The sequence below is a fragment of the Aegilops tauschii genome, chromosome 7, assembly GCF_002575655.3.
Source record: "Aegilops tauschii subsp. strangulata cultivar AL8/78 chromosome 7, Aet v6.0, whole genome shotgun sequence".
NCBI lineage: Eukaryota > Viridiplantae > Streptophyta > Magnoliopsida > Poales > Poaceae > Aegilops > Aegilops tauschii.
In genome coordinates this window covers 30092262-30105932 of record NC_053041.3, presented here as the reverse complement: position 1 = coordinate 30105932, position 13671 = coordinate 30092262, and the positions used below count along the sequence as shown (strand labels likewise).

The 13671-nt window shown below is 48.7% G+C and overlaps 1 pseudogene; it reads left to right on the top strand.

Moving 5' to 3' along the window:
• Nucleotides 1-6370: 6370 nt before the first annotated feature.
• LOC109765095 (uncharacterized) lies at nt 6371-11446 on the top strand (annotated as a pseudogene).
• The last annotated feature ends 2225 nt before the right edge of the window (nt 11447-13671 follow it).

The following is a 13671-nucleotide window of genomic DNA, read 5'->3' as shown; positions in this document are numbered from 1 at the left end:
GGATGAAACCCACCGGGTTTTGCTTGCCCAAACCCATCCCCATGAGAAAATCGCAAACCCGTCCCGTCCCCATCAACGTGCGCGGGGTTAAATTTTTGCCCGTCCCCTAAACCCGTCGGGTTTTCAAAACCCACGGGGAACCCGTCCCCATGAGCAGTAAATGAAAACAGAAACATTTGAAGAAAAAACAGGAGCAAGAGAGAGAGGCCTGAAGAGCGAGCAACACTGCAGCGACCAAGTGAGGGGTTGGTTTGTACTCCAGGGCCTCGACGCTGTGGGGCTCGGCTGCTCGGGCACTGTGGCTTTGGGCCACATGAGTCAAGATGGATCGGTGCATGCTAAATAACATATTTTGACGGGTTTTCTCGGGTTTCGGGTTCGGGTAGTACTCAAACGGGTTTAAACCCATGAAACATGTCGGGCTTTATAATATACCCATGAGCAGCCCCGCGGGGATAGAAAGTCGCCCATCCCCGTCCCCTAATAGGGTAAAAACCCGCGGGGACGCGGGTTTCGGGGCCCCATTGCCATCTTGACTCAGGCCCCAATGCCGCCGTTCCACCACGTGGCGACCTGCTTGGGCGATGGTGCCGCCGGTTTGCTGCACGGCGGGGTGCGCCGGACCCCGGGGTGGCCATCCCCGACCTCGGTGTCTCACGAGCACGCAATGCCGGTGGCCGCCGGTGTGGCTGCCCCACGGTGCTGACTGCTCCAGCCGGTCCACGAAACCCTAGCTCCCGGGCAGGGCGACGGCGCTGGGCTGCTTGCCCCAAGCACGGCAGAGCGGGCCCGTGCGGTGGTTTGTTTTGTTTCTGTTTTTCGGGATTGATTTCAGCTTGCTTGATTCTCTTCCTTAGGGTTCATCTAGGATCCCCAAATTTGATGCATTACTTTGAACAGTGCTGCTCTAATGTTATGCCTGGATGGATGTCCGTCAGGTTTGCCTGTTGGCTGGATATGCACTGATGTAGTAGCAAGAAAATCTGTGGTGCTTTAGTATGATGAATTTGTGCTGGTTTAATATGCCTACAAGATATTTCAGCGTGTTCAGAATATGCAATTTCATGTTTGTAGCTTGGACAACAAAGAAATTTATGTGTGTGCTTTTTCCCATATTTTTTTTATGTTCAAAGTGAAGGGATGGAGCATATGGAGGCGGAAGGAAATTTAATTTGTCCATTTAGCCATTGACATTTCAGCAATCTATAGTTTTCCTAAGTTTGGTCAATACATTTACGTTACCTTTTTCGATAGCAATATATAGCTTCCTTGAATTTTAGATCTTGTATGGTTTGTCACAGGCTGATTACTTTGTTGTGATGCAGGTAACTGCAGTTGCTTGGTAGCTACTAATAAATATGCCTCCGCTACAGCAAGGTAGTCAGACAGCTAAAAAGAACTAGATAGCTATAGTGTCATCTTCTGTACTGTTTCATATCTAATTGCTGCATGGACATAAACATGACAAGATGAAAAGAGAGCCATCAGTTGAACTGAGAAAATTCTAGCTTTAGTCCCTCCTCTAGCCAATTTGGCCTTTTAATGTTGTGTTGCCTCCTTTTCCTACAGGTTGCAGTCAAGTCCCAGAATAAATTTTTATGTGTGCAGCTCGTGTGCAGTTCAGCTTCTTTTTCTCTTTCAGAGTCTCAGGTGACACGTCCTTAGATTTTTTTCTGAACTGGTCCAGAATGAAGTAGAACCAAGTATGCATTATTTGCCTATCCATATGGAGCTTTATTCAGTATATTTCGTAATTTGCCTATCCAATGGATAACAAGGCTCCTTTTGACTGGGACACCATTTCAGAGCAATCTGACAGAGCTGCGGTCACTATTGAACTTCATTTTTTTCCTGATATATTCTCGTCCCACCAAGAATTTGGATAATCGTATGATTCTTTGATATAGATCAACTGATATGCGCATTTGTAAGTTCTACTATTCTGACAATGGACGAAATTTTGGGACATTCTACAGTATTACCTAGATTCAAAAGGCCACGGGGTTTGCACAAGCACAATTGATGGTAGTGTTAATTTGGAAGAGAGGTGGACACATGTAACATGCTAGCCTGTGCCAATATATCACTATTTGGCAAAATGTTGATAAGAAGAACTTGGATCTTTATTATACCTTCTTTGCTTCCCAAATTCTCATTTCACATCAGCACATCCAAATGGTAAATTCTTTAGGTGCTTACTGCATCACATTTTGCCCCCGACGATCCAACCACACAGACCATGGTTTACGGTTGCAAGGAAGCACAACACTACCTTTAGTTGGGTAAACACTAAAAGAATAAGAGTTGCTTTTTAGCCTTTTTGTGTTACTCCTTTTTCCTGCTTGATGACTGACTAATCTGTTGCTATTTTTACTTCACCAAAAAACTTTTGCTAATGTTATCTGTCGTAGATAATGATTTCAATGGCAATCTAAGTGTCTTCATTCTAAGCATATGGGCTGGTGGGTTTGTTATCATTAAATATTTGTCTTTCTAGAGATTTCAACAAGTGACTTCGTACGGATTTTTTTTCAAAACTATGACATATTTTATAGCATTTTCGGAAACTATAGCATGATTTGGATAAAAATCAAAAGTAGCAGCCCGTCGGCCACGCGCTGGCCGAAATGGGAGTTTTCGGCCACCTCTAGGCCGAAGTAGCCTTTTCGGCCTACCCTTGGTCGAAATGGTGGGGACCTGGCCGAAAAGAAACTTTTTGGTCAAGTATAGGCCGAAATAGACTTTTTGGTCAAGTTTAGGCTGAAAAGTCCTTTTTGGTCTCGTGTAGGCCGAAGTTGCATGGCTCATACATTAGGCTGAAATGTATTTTCCCTCCAAGATGGCGCATGCACCACCGGCTCTGCATGTCCCTCCAAGGTGTTGGTTCGTCAACTGTTGAATTACGTAGTGTCTTCACGGCCTTCAATATACCAGCATGTCTGTCATGAATGACACACATATTTGGTCGGTCCTTCACGATGACAATTTTCACTTGCCGGAAGAATCATACCCAGCTGGGAAAGTTCTCACCCTCCACAAATGCCATGGCAAGTGGGATGATTTGATTGTTCCCGTCCACACCAATAGCAGTCAGGATTTGCCCTCTATACTGCCTGGTCAGGAATTACCATCCACAAACATAACAGGAGGACAATGCTGGAAAACTTCGATGCACATAGCGAAAGAGAAGAACACTCGTTTCAATACCTTGAAATCTGGTATACTCAACAACCTCATGTGTTGTACGTTCACATAAGTGCCGGGATTCCTCTCCTTCAGTATGCCAAGGAGACGGACAACATTATCATATGAGTCGAAGAACGTCCCAAACCTTTCCTCCATAGCCTTGTGCTTAGCCCTCCAAGCCTTCCCATAAGGAATGACATAATTCCATCTGACCTTCACTGCTGTCTGGATGTGTTTGCTTCCATATCTTTCTTCTCTACTATCTCAGTATACATGAGTTGCGCAATGAGACTTGAAGTCAGGTTCGGATGCTTCACCAGCAGGTTCTTCCTCACACAATTATGTGGGACGACAATGGTGACAACCCAGTGGATGTCATACTTCGGCACGTGCCCGTGCACCTTCCCAGGACAACCTGTTTCAACACATTTCACGGTATAGTTTGTTGGACTTGATATGTGTGTCCGGAAAACCCTCTGCGTAGACATAGCCCACTTTATCACCGCATACTTCAATTTTTTCTTTGTATCAAACATAGCCCCTATCTGTACTTGGTTCAGATTATACTGCCATGGAGTCTCACGACCATCGTTGACCGTAAGGCCGGTGGATATGTCCTGCTCCCATGCAGAAGGAATCGGTACTTCAACTTCATCCTCCGAATTTTCAGAATCCAGTTCCTCCACCAATCCATCCTCGTCCTCTTCCTCCATCACCCTCTGTATTTCATCCCCTTCCTCATCCCCATCTGCAAAACCAGAACCAGCTAATATTATCGATTGGCTACTCTGCCCAGTATCAGGACCACAAACATTGTGTGGCACGTAGTCCGACCCTTTCTCGGGTTGGCTAGCATCCACATCTTGTGGTTGTGACCCGGATAAAACAATCTCGTTAGCCACTTCACTGCCTTGGCCGGGTTCATACCCCCTGTGGAGTTGTACGGTATTCTCCTCCTTCGGCACAGGTTGCACAAGTGCATATGGGTGGATTCTTCGGTCTCGGCAGCGTCTTAACAGGGACAACCAATGCAGGCTCCTATCTATCGGCATCAACTCCCACTTGACATTTTTTACAGGATTTGGTCCACAATGCATGAATACCGACGGAACATACTTCAGGATCCAGCCCGAAACTAGTTGTCAACCAGTACTTCAACTGTCTAATGTCCAGTCTGTCCGGGTCTGCTAGTGTCATGACGCCATTTTTAAACTCGCTAAGATCAACCCCCAACTCATTATATCGAACATTACTAGCGCCGTAGTAAACAGTCAGATTTACCGATTCAGACATTTTCACCTGTCAGACATTGTCATCTTCTCATTAATCACAACGAACACTAATATTACCCGCTACACGAACTATGCGCTAAAATGCCTCCACAAATATATTAGTACTAAAATTCGCAATATGACTTATATACACTAACTAAAATATACAATTTAGATAAAATCAATTTGTGACGACATGGTTATACCTTCGAAGCGTGTGTCCCTAGCTTCTTGCTCCTCTCTTTGACTCAGCGGCACCGGCCACCTCGCGGAGTTCTTGCACCACCGGACAACGACACCGCCGCCCCCTCGACGACTGGAGGTTCAACTCCTGTCACCCCCAAGCCGCACCTCCTCCTCACCACCTCCTCCTCCACGGCTGCTGCTCCTCCTCACCACCACCCACTGCCCAACCCCACGTCCTCCTCCCCACCATGGCTCCTCCTCCCCACCATGGCTACTCCTCCCAAACGCATCAAGAACTATCCCATAGCAAGAAATAACACCGTAGGCCGTCGGGGATTGCTACGATCTATCGATTTTATAGCTTGGATGTGAAAATGGGTGGCAAATGGAGGAGATCGGAGTGGGGTGGCGACCTACAGAGAAAGAAGAACAGAGGCGACAGGAAGAAGACGGGCGCGGCGCTGGCTTATCCAGCCCATCGGTCGAAAACGACTTCGGCCTATGCGTGGCCGAAAATGGCCCATTTCGGTCAGCTGGTGGCCGAAGTTACTATTTTCGGCTGGGCCACCGCCGACGCCATGTCTTCGGCCCAGAAAAGCCAGTCTTCGGTCAACCGCGGGCCGAAGTCCCCTTTTCGGCCAAAGTTTAGCCGAAAACTCCCTTTTCGGCCCAAGCAAGGCCGACAGGGTCATACTTTTGAATTTTTTACTTTCTATCCTATAGCTTTCGAATTTGCTTCAAAAAACGTGATAGTTTTAAAAAAATCCTACATACGGAGCAAAATGAGTGAATCTACACTCTAAAATATGTCTATATACATCTGTATGTGGTAGTCCATTTGAAAACTCTAAAGCACAAATATTTAGGAACGGAGGGTGTATATGACACTGATTGGGTAATTTGAAAAAAAAACTTCTTTCTATTTTGGATAATTTCTTTTTCAATAGGACTCTCATTTTGGAGTGAACGATCGAATATTCCCCTATTCCTTCTTATTTTAACAATTCTCTATCATAAGAAAACATTTTTTTAGTTAAAACTAGTAGAATGCAAAATATTTTCTCTTAAACCCGGAACATCATGGCAAATCGGTTCAAATTATTCCGGTAACTAGGCAACTAGTAGAACGCAAAACCTTTTCTCTTAAATCCGGAACATCATGGCAAGCCGGCATACTTTTTTCTCGGGCTTCGACAGCCCCATGCGCACACCCCGCCACGGACCCGAACAATCAACCACCAACTCCCCTGTACTCTGGGATACCGCTGGTGCGTCGTCCCGGGCTCTGGGTCGTTTGCCATTCGCTTCAACACCGGTGCCCACACGTCTCCTTGTGCTCAGCGCCGTGGAAAATCGTCTGACATTAACTCGTTTTTCAGGTGACTAATGAATAGCAAAACCGGATGTGGAAATAATTATTTTTCATTTACAATATAACCATGCAAATAGTGTTATTTTGAAGAGAAAAGGTTGTTTCGCGGAAATAATTTTGGCGAGACTCCTAGGAAACAAAATCTGCTAATGGATTGCAGCCCAAGTAAGGACTCTCTTTGGTTTGTTTGCATTGGATATGGACCTTTTTTTCAGCACATCTGTTGAAGTAGCCATATAAAGACACGCGCGCATGCCGTGCTGATCCGCCGTATACAAACCGAAAGAACGATCTACAAAGGAGCCCTAGGCGATCGTCTCCTGTCCTTGGTCAACTCCGGGCGGCCGGCCGCATCATGTCCACGTCCGGGCTCATGTCTGCCATGCGCGCCGCCGGCCGCCAGCAGATCACCGTTTCCACCCTCCGCACGGCACCGGCAGCCGGCTCTCACGTGTTCCGGATCGAGGAGTTCACACGACTCAGGGAGAAGACGGCCAATGGCGTCGCCGTCATGTCAAGCCCGTTTGGTGTCGGCGGCCACGACTGGCGTATCAGGTTCTTCCCGAACGGCAGGATCAAAGATTCGGAGGGCCATGTCTCTCTCCACCTCCAGCACGACAGCCACGCCAGGACCGGCGACGTCACGGCGACCTACAAGATGAGCATACTCGACAAGTCCTGGGAGCCGTCGTGCACCCAAATAATGGAGAATCACCGCTTCGAGACAGACGATGGTTACTGGGGCTGGAGAAAGTTCATGAAACACAAAGATCTTGATCTTGACAGAGAGAAGTACCTCAAGGATGACCGCCTCTCCGTCCTCTGCGACGTCACAGTCGACCTCGGGCTGCGAACCACCGATGAGGTTGCGGCGCCCGAGCAACTCAATTCGGAACCAGCGCCTTTGGAGCCTCCTCATGGCTTACATCTCGCGGAAGCAGCCGACGTGATGATCCACCTCGGCGACGGGAAGAGGATCGGAGCGCACCGGTGGGTGCTGTAGGCCCGATCCCCCGTATTTGAGTCTGAAATCGCTCTCGCCCCGACAACCGGCGCCAACATTGCTGAACTACGCGTCGACGGCATGGACGCCGACGTGTGCAAGGCGCTGCTCAGGTTCATCTACACCGACTCACCGCCGGCGCAGCTCGAGGAGGCACCGGCAACGACCGTGGAGCAGCTGCTCATGGCGGCGGACAGGTATGAGCTGGAGAAGTTGAGGGCCGCCTGCGAGCAGGCGCTGTGCAAGAAGATCGACGTGAGCTCCGTGGCCACCGCCCTGGCGCTGGACGAGCGGTACGGCTGCCCGGCGCTGAGGAAGGCGTGTATGAGGTTCCTCTCTTCTCCTGATAACCTGGAAGCTGTGGCGGCGTCATATGATGGTTTGGAGCAGCTCAAGACACTCGCCCCCTCTGTCCTGCTGGATCTATTCGACAAGAACATGCCGTTGCGTGAGCAGCAACGGATGCTCCGGACTATCAGACTCGTGTGGGATCAGTCTGATAAAGGGTGGTGAAGGGTTTAGAAGGCCCCCATTCCATTTTCTTTCATCATATATCATCTCTGTAGGAAAAGGGAAATATCATTGCTACGGGAGGTACATGTGCGATTGAAGTACAGTACTAGCGTAGCGTCTAGCGTCTCGTCTCCCTTCTTATGATTTCATAGTCTGCTGTTTACTCTTTTCCCATTACGTACTCTAGTTCCTTGTATTTGCGATTGGTCTGTTTGCTGCGCTTTGGGTGGTTGTCATTTGTGTTTTGGCCGAACTGTGTTGCCCTGCTTTATACGATAATACTACACTCACGGAGAAAAACAACGGACTATTACGGACCCCCCCAACGTGCCCTCATCTAATTGCCCCCCCCCCCCCCCCCCCCCCCCCCCCGCGATTTTCCAGGTGTGGGCCCGCCTCACTTAATTTAATTCCAACCAATCAGGACCTAATCACCCCGTAAATCCCCCGTGAAGGGTCCGTGCGTCTAGCATCTCTCTGCTTTATATATAAAACACGAGGCAAAATACACGCCTAACACAGTTTTCGTTCGAAGCTCCAATGCTTCACCAAAGAGTGTCCAGTTTATACACGAAGTGCATTCAGTTTTTTTCATAATGTTCCAAAAAATTTATCACATCCTATAGGGGTCATATTATGAACCCACAACAAACTCACACACACACACCTTGAGAATGTCAAAATCTTCAAACACAAGAGCGCGCCTTGACCAAGGTTGAAGCAAATACAATACCTACAATTCGGAGTGGCAAACGACTTGAAGAATGTGCCTTCTTCTCTTAAACGAAAGATGGACCTCGTCATGGTGCCATCCTTCTATCGCTGAAGAGACCTCCTTGCCCTGGCTTGAAGTGTGCCGAACCGATAGACGATATAGAACTCGCCCTAGAGCATGAGTGTCAACTCGAAACCGGACCACAAACCAGATGTGCATGCCGCGATTTGTTATCATCATGTATGTATTGCTTAGATAATGCATGGCAATATAATGGCAAACAGGCAGTATATTTTCTGTTGAAATGAAGGTTTTGTATTCCCTAGCTCATCACAGATACCTCCATCTACTTTACTCCCTCTGCATAATCATATTTATCAATTATTTCATTTACTCTTACAAAGAACCATCTTCTCTTGCAAATTTCACAGGGTTTTGACGGGCAACCAGACAACTGCGAACCAGAGTAGCAATTGACTAGTTTCGTGTTAGTCACAGTCGGCGTAGAGCTCAGGCAACCGAGAGCGACTCGAACGGCGGCAGCGAGCACCGCACCTGCTCCGGGCCGGCGTTGGCCCGGGCGCAGGCCAGGGCGAAGCGAGTCGATTCGACCAGACGCGGCGGCGCTAAAACCCTAAACGTCTGAATCCGGAGGGGCGAGAGAAGGAACGGATCAGGCCAGGGGGAGGGTGCAGGAGAGAGGGGGAAGGGGGCACCATTCTTGGCACCACCCATCATGTTAATGTACCCACCAATTCCCCCTCCCATTCCTCCTCCTATGGCACCTCCCATTCCCCCTCCATTCCTCCCATGGCACCTCCCATTCCTCCTCCCATCATGCTTCTCATGAGCATTTGCTTCTTCAAGAGCATTTCATCACGACAAAGTTCGACATACGCCTTTGCCTTGGCATCAAGAATAGATGTGTTCATGAACATAAACTTGAGTGCCTTCTTCTCGTCCATCTTCATCTCCTCGGCTGCCGCCTTTCTCTCCTCGGCCGCCGCCAACCTCTCTTCGGTTGCCGCCCTCTTCTCCTCGGCCGACACCCTCCGTCGCTCGGATTCACTCCTCTCCTCCATTTCTTTGAGCTTCAGAAATCTTTTTTCTTCCGCGTACTCTTTCCTCGCCATGACGATGGCATCAAATTCTTCCATGAGATCATTGTCTCCGGCCTTGGTCGCCGAGTGAGGGGTGGGGCTCCTTCTCTCATCACCAGGGACATCTTATTTATCCTCCACCACCATACTCTTCTTCTTCGAAGCATCGAAAACTTCCCTAGTTTTCCACTTCTCCTCATCCTTGAGCTCTTTCAAGCAGTGATGGAAAGTGAAAGGTCTTCATTTCTTCTTCCTCTTCCCTCCTTTGTTGTTCCTCTCTCGAAATAAGCCTTGCGCAATCATTTTCTACAAGAAAACAGTCAACATGTCATCATAAAACTAGTCAACATTTCAACAATTGCGGAAACTAGAGAAAGCACACATAAAGAGCAAATGATTATTACCAAGTCACTATCACCGCAATCACTCGGGTTCATGCGATCAACATTTGCCAAGCAACCTGCCCACTTTGGACATTCTGCTTTCTCAAAGCGGATGGCAAAGAACCTTTGCCGTCGGTGACAGGCGGCAAAGAAGTTGGATGGCAAATAACGGGAGCCTTTGCCGTCGCAGACGGCAAAAAAGTGGCTGATGGTAAATACTCTGATTCCAGTAGTGAACTATCAAATTACAGCTTGGTTCGCCCAAAATAATGTTGTTGAGACTTCCGGTCTAGGAAACAGGATCTGCTAATCGATTGCAGCCCAAGTCAGGACTCTCTTTAGTTTCCTCACGATCTTCTAGGAGACAAAATGTTGCTAAAAGAAAAAATTCTAGGAGACGATATATTTTTGTTGAGACTTCCGGTCTAGGAAACAAGATCTGCTAATGAATTGCAGCCCAAGTCATGACTCTCTTTGGTTTCCGCACGATCTTCTAGGAGACAAAATGTTGCTAAAAGAAAAAAAAATCTAGGAGACAAAATATTTTTGTTGAGACTTCTACGAAACCAAGATCTTCTGTTCTACTAGATGGATTGAAGTAGCCATACAGGACACGCGCATGCCGTTTTAATTCTCCGTACAAACCAACGCGCGATCTGCAAAGCCGTAGGTGATCGTCTCCTTTCCTTGGTCCAACCCGGCCGGCCGCACCATGTCCACGTCCGTGATCTTGTCGGCCATGCGCGGCGCCGGCCGCCAGCAGATCACCGCCTCCACCGTCCGCGCGAAGCAGGCATCCGGCTCCCACGTCTTCAGGATCGAGGAGTTCACACGAGCAAGGGAGAAGCTGGCCAATGGCATCGCCGTCATGTCAAGCCCGTTCGGCGCTGGCGGCCACGACTGGTTCATCAAGTGCTACCCGAACGGCGTTCCGGGAGGGGCGGGGAACCATATCTCGCTCTTCCTCATGCACGACAGCCACGCCAAGACCGGCGATGCCACGGCGGCTTACAAGATGAGCATACTCGACAAGGCCCTGAAACCATCGTGCACTAAATTCGAACATGAGCGCCACTTCAGGGGTGATGGATGGGGCTGGACAGAGTTCATGGGGCTCCAAGATCTGGACAGGGACAAGTACCTTGTGGAAGACTGTCTGTCCATCCTCTGCGACGTCACCACCACCGACGGGCTGCGTGCTGCGGCGGAGCCGCCGTTCGACTTGCGCGGCTTGCAACTCGCGGAGGCCATCTGGAACAGGGAGACAGCGGACGTGACGATCCACCTCGGGGACGGAGAGACGATCGCGGCGCACCGGTGGGTGCTCGAGGCCCGGTCACCCGTCCTCAAGGCGGATCTGGCCTTCGCCTCGAACACCACCGCTGACCATCTGCGCCTGTTCGTGAACGACATGGACGCCGACGTGTGCAAGTCGCTGCTCCGGTTCATCTACACCGACTCACCGCCGCCGGAGCTCGAGACGGCGCCGCCAAAGAACGTGGAGCGGCTGCTCGCCGCAGCGGACAGGTTTCAGCTGGAAAAGCTGAAGCTCCTCTGCGTGGAGGCACTGTGCAAGAAAATCGACGCCAGCTCCGTGGCGGCCGCCCTGGCGCTGGCCGAGCGGCACGGCTGCCCGACGCTGAGGGAGGCGTGCGCGCAGTTCCTCGTGAAGAACACGACGACACATGAGCAACCAATTAGTACCAGTGTATTTTGAATTTACCAGACTGCTAGCTACTTCCTTCCGTTCCTAGTATATGTCTTTTTAGAGATTTCAATATAGACTGCATATGGACAACATTATGTTCCGGCAATGCCTCAATGTGCACACCACTAGCGTCGTGTGGCATCATGCGCTTCTTGCATTATTTTCTTGGACAACATTATGGATGACTCTTCATGCTTGTTTTTTTTTTTGTTTTTTGTTTTTTGTTTTTTTTTTTTGAAATTTCATGCTTGTATTGTTACTCGTCATGAGTTACACAATTTGTCAGCATCACGCTTACCATCTGGTTTATACTTAACTAAAGTTTTGGCCATTGCTCACCACTGTATATATGACTTGTTGTATGTCAATACCATTTGATATGCTTATGTTTTCCCTCCGTTGCTGGTTGTCATGCATGAGATGCTATATTGTAGGCTAAACTTTTGATGTGTCTCATGGATCAGCTGAGATTTTAAACGAACAGTTTGTCTAATTCACATCTAGATGTTTTTTTAAGAATGTCATATCTAAGCTCCTACAAATATATAATGTAGCAACAAGAAATACTTAGAAGAAACTGCAATGAGTCGGGGACCATCGCCGACGTCTCTCTTCGTGGACCATTTTTTATTTTACTTCCGTATGACACACCATTGAGAACGATGGCCAAGGAACTACTTAATTCATACCTTTATGGATAAATCAGTATGCAAAAGAATATACAAAACTAGGTTCAAGCCTTCTAAGAAGGTATTATCGTATAGACAACCTCTGATTCTAGCTTGTCCAACTTTTGTACTCAAGAACAAGAAAAGGATGAGCAAAGAAACGACAATCTTTAGATTTTATTTTGTTGGTTTCATTGATCAAATAATAATGGTATTGCGGTACGCGTTTATAATTTGTACCCCAAACCCAGTATGTAGCTTGGCTGGGGCCTCCGGCATTAGATGTTAGGCTTTGGTGTTGTCGGCGGGATGACCCCCGGGTAGGCAAATCAGGACCTAATGGTTTTCTAAAACGACGCTGCGGCAAGCTCCCCGCCATCCGGCTTGCTTCCCAACCAGCCGCCCAGCTCCGGGCCAGCTGGACGCGACAACGAGGCTCAACCCGGCAAGGCCGGCTCCCTCTCAGGCAGACAAGACGACCAGATATCCCCCCTCCTACGATGGGCGGACGTGGCTACAGTGCTCCTGTCGCCCTCGCCCGAGGTAGATGTGGCTACAGTGCGCCCTGAGACCACGCCCTGGGATCGGTGGCGGCGACCCGGCCGGTGCTGTAGCGAGTCAGCGCCCGCCACTTCGTGATGCAAGCAACGGCGTGCCACAGTAACAGGCGGTCAGCGGGACCTGCACCCGGCGGGTCCCAGCAGCCGGCGGGCCCTACTGGCCGGCCTGAGGGAACACTAGTAGAAAACAGGGTACTAGTCACGGTTCCAGAGGGCCTTTAGTCCCGGTTCTGGAACCGGGACAAAACAGACGGGACTAATGCCCAAAACCTTTAGTCCCGGTTGGCTTACGAACCAGGATCAAAGGAGGTCCACGTGGCCGTTGTGGGGCGCCGAGGAGGACCATTAGTCCCGGTTGGTAACACCAGCCGGGACCAAAAGGCAGCCACGCGTCAGCAGCTCGCAGGCGCTGGGTTTTTTAGGGTTAATTTGGAGGTTTTGGAGGGTTAATTTAGGGGTTTCATATTGTGTTAGCTATAGCTACTACATATAGAGAGAAGTGACCTCTCTTTCTCCGTACTTGGTCAACACTAGCTACCACATATAGAGAGAACTCGATGCTAGTAAGCAAATGAAGGAACCATTAATTATAGAAGATCGCCATGAACATATACAGAGAGAAGTGACCTCTCTTTCTCCGAGAGATTGGTCGAACAACAAATTTTCGTATATCTATCCGACGCTACTACATATATAAATATAACATCTCTTACGAACCCTGACATCATCTACCGAAAATCCATTTGAATTTCCACATGGTATTCTCCGTCTTTATGTATGACGTGGTCAAGAAAAAATCCCGCCAATTCCTCCCGAATTGCTCGTATGCGATCATGTGGTAGGAGTTCTTGCCGCATCTCCCACATCTAATTTAAAGAAGGGGGTCAATACATATATATGAATGAAACTCAACACAATTGATGGTAATAAAATACAATTGTGAATATTATTATTTACGTAATTCAAATTGTTTGGCAGAGTAGCCCCGCTCAGAGGGTCGAGTGGC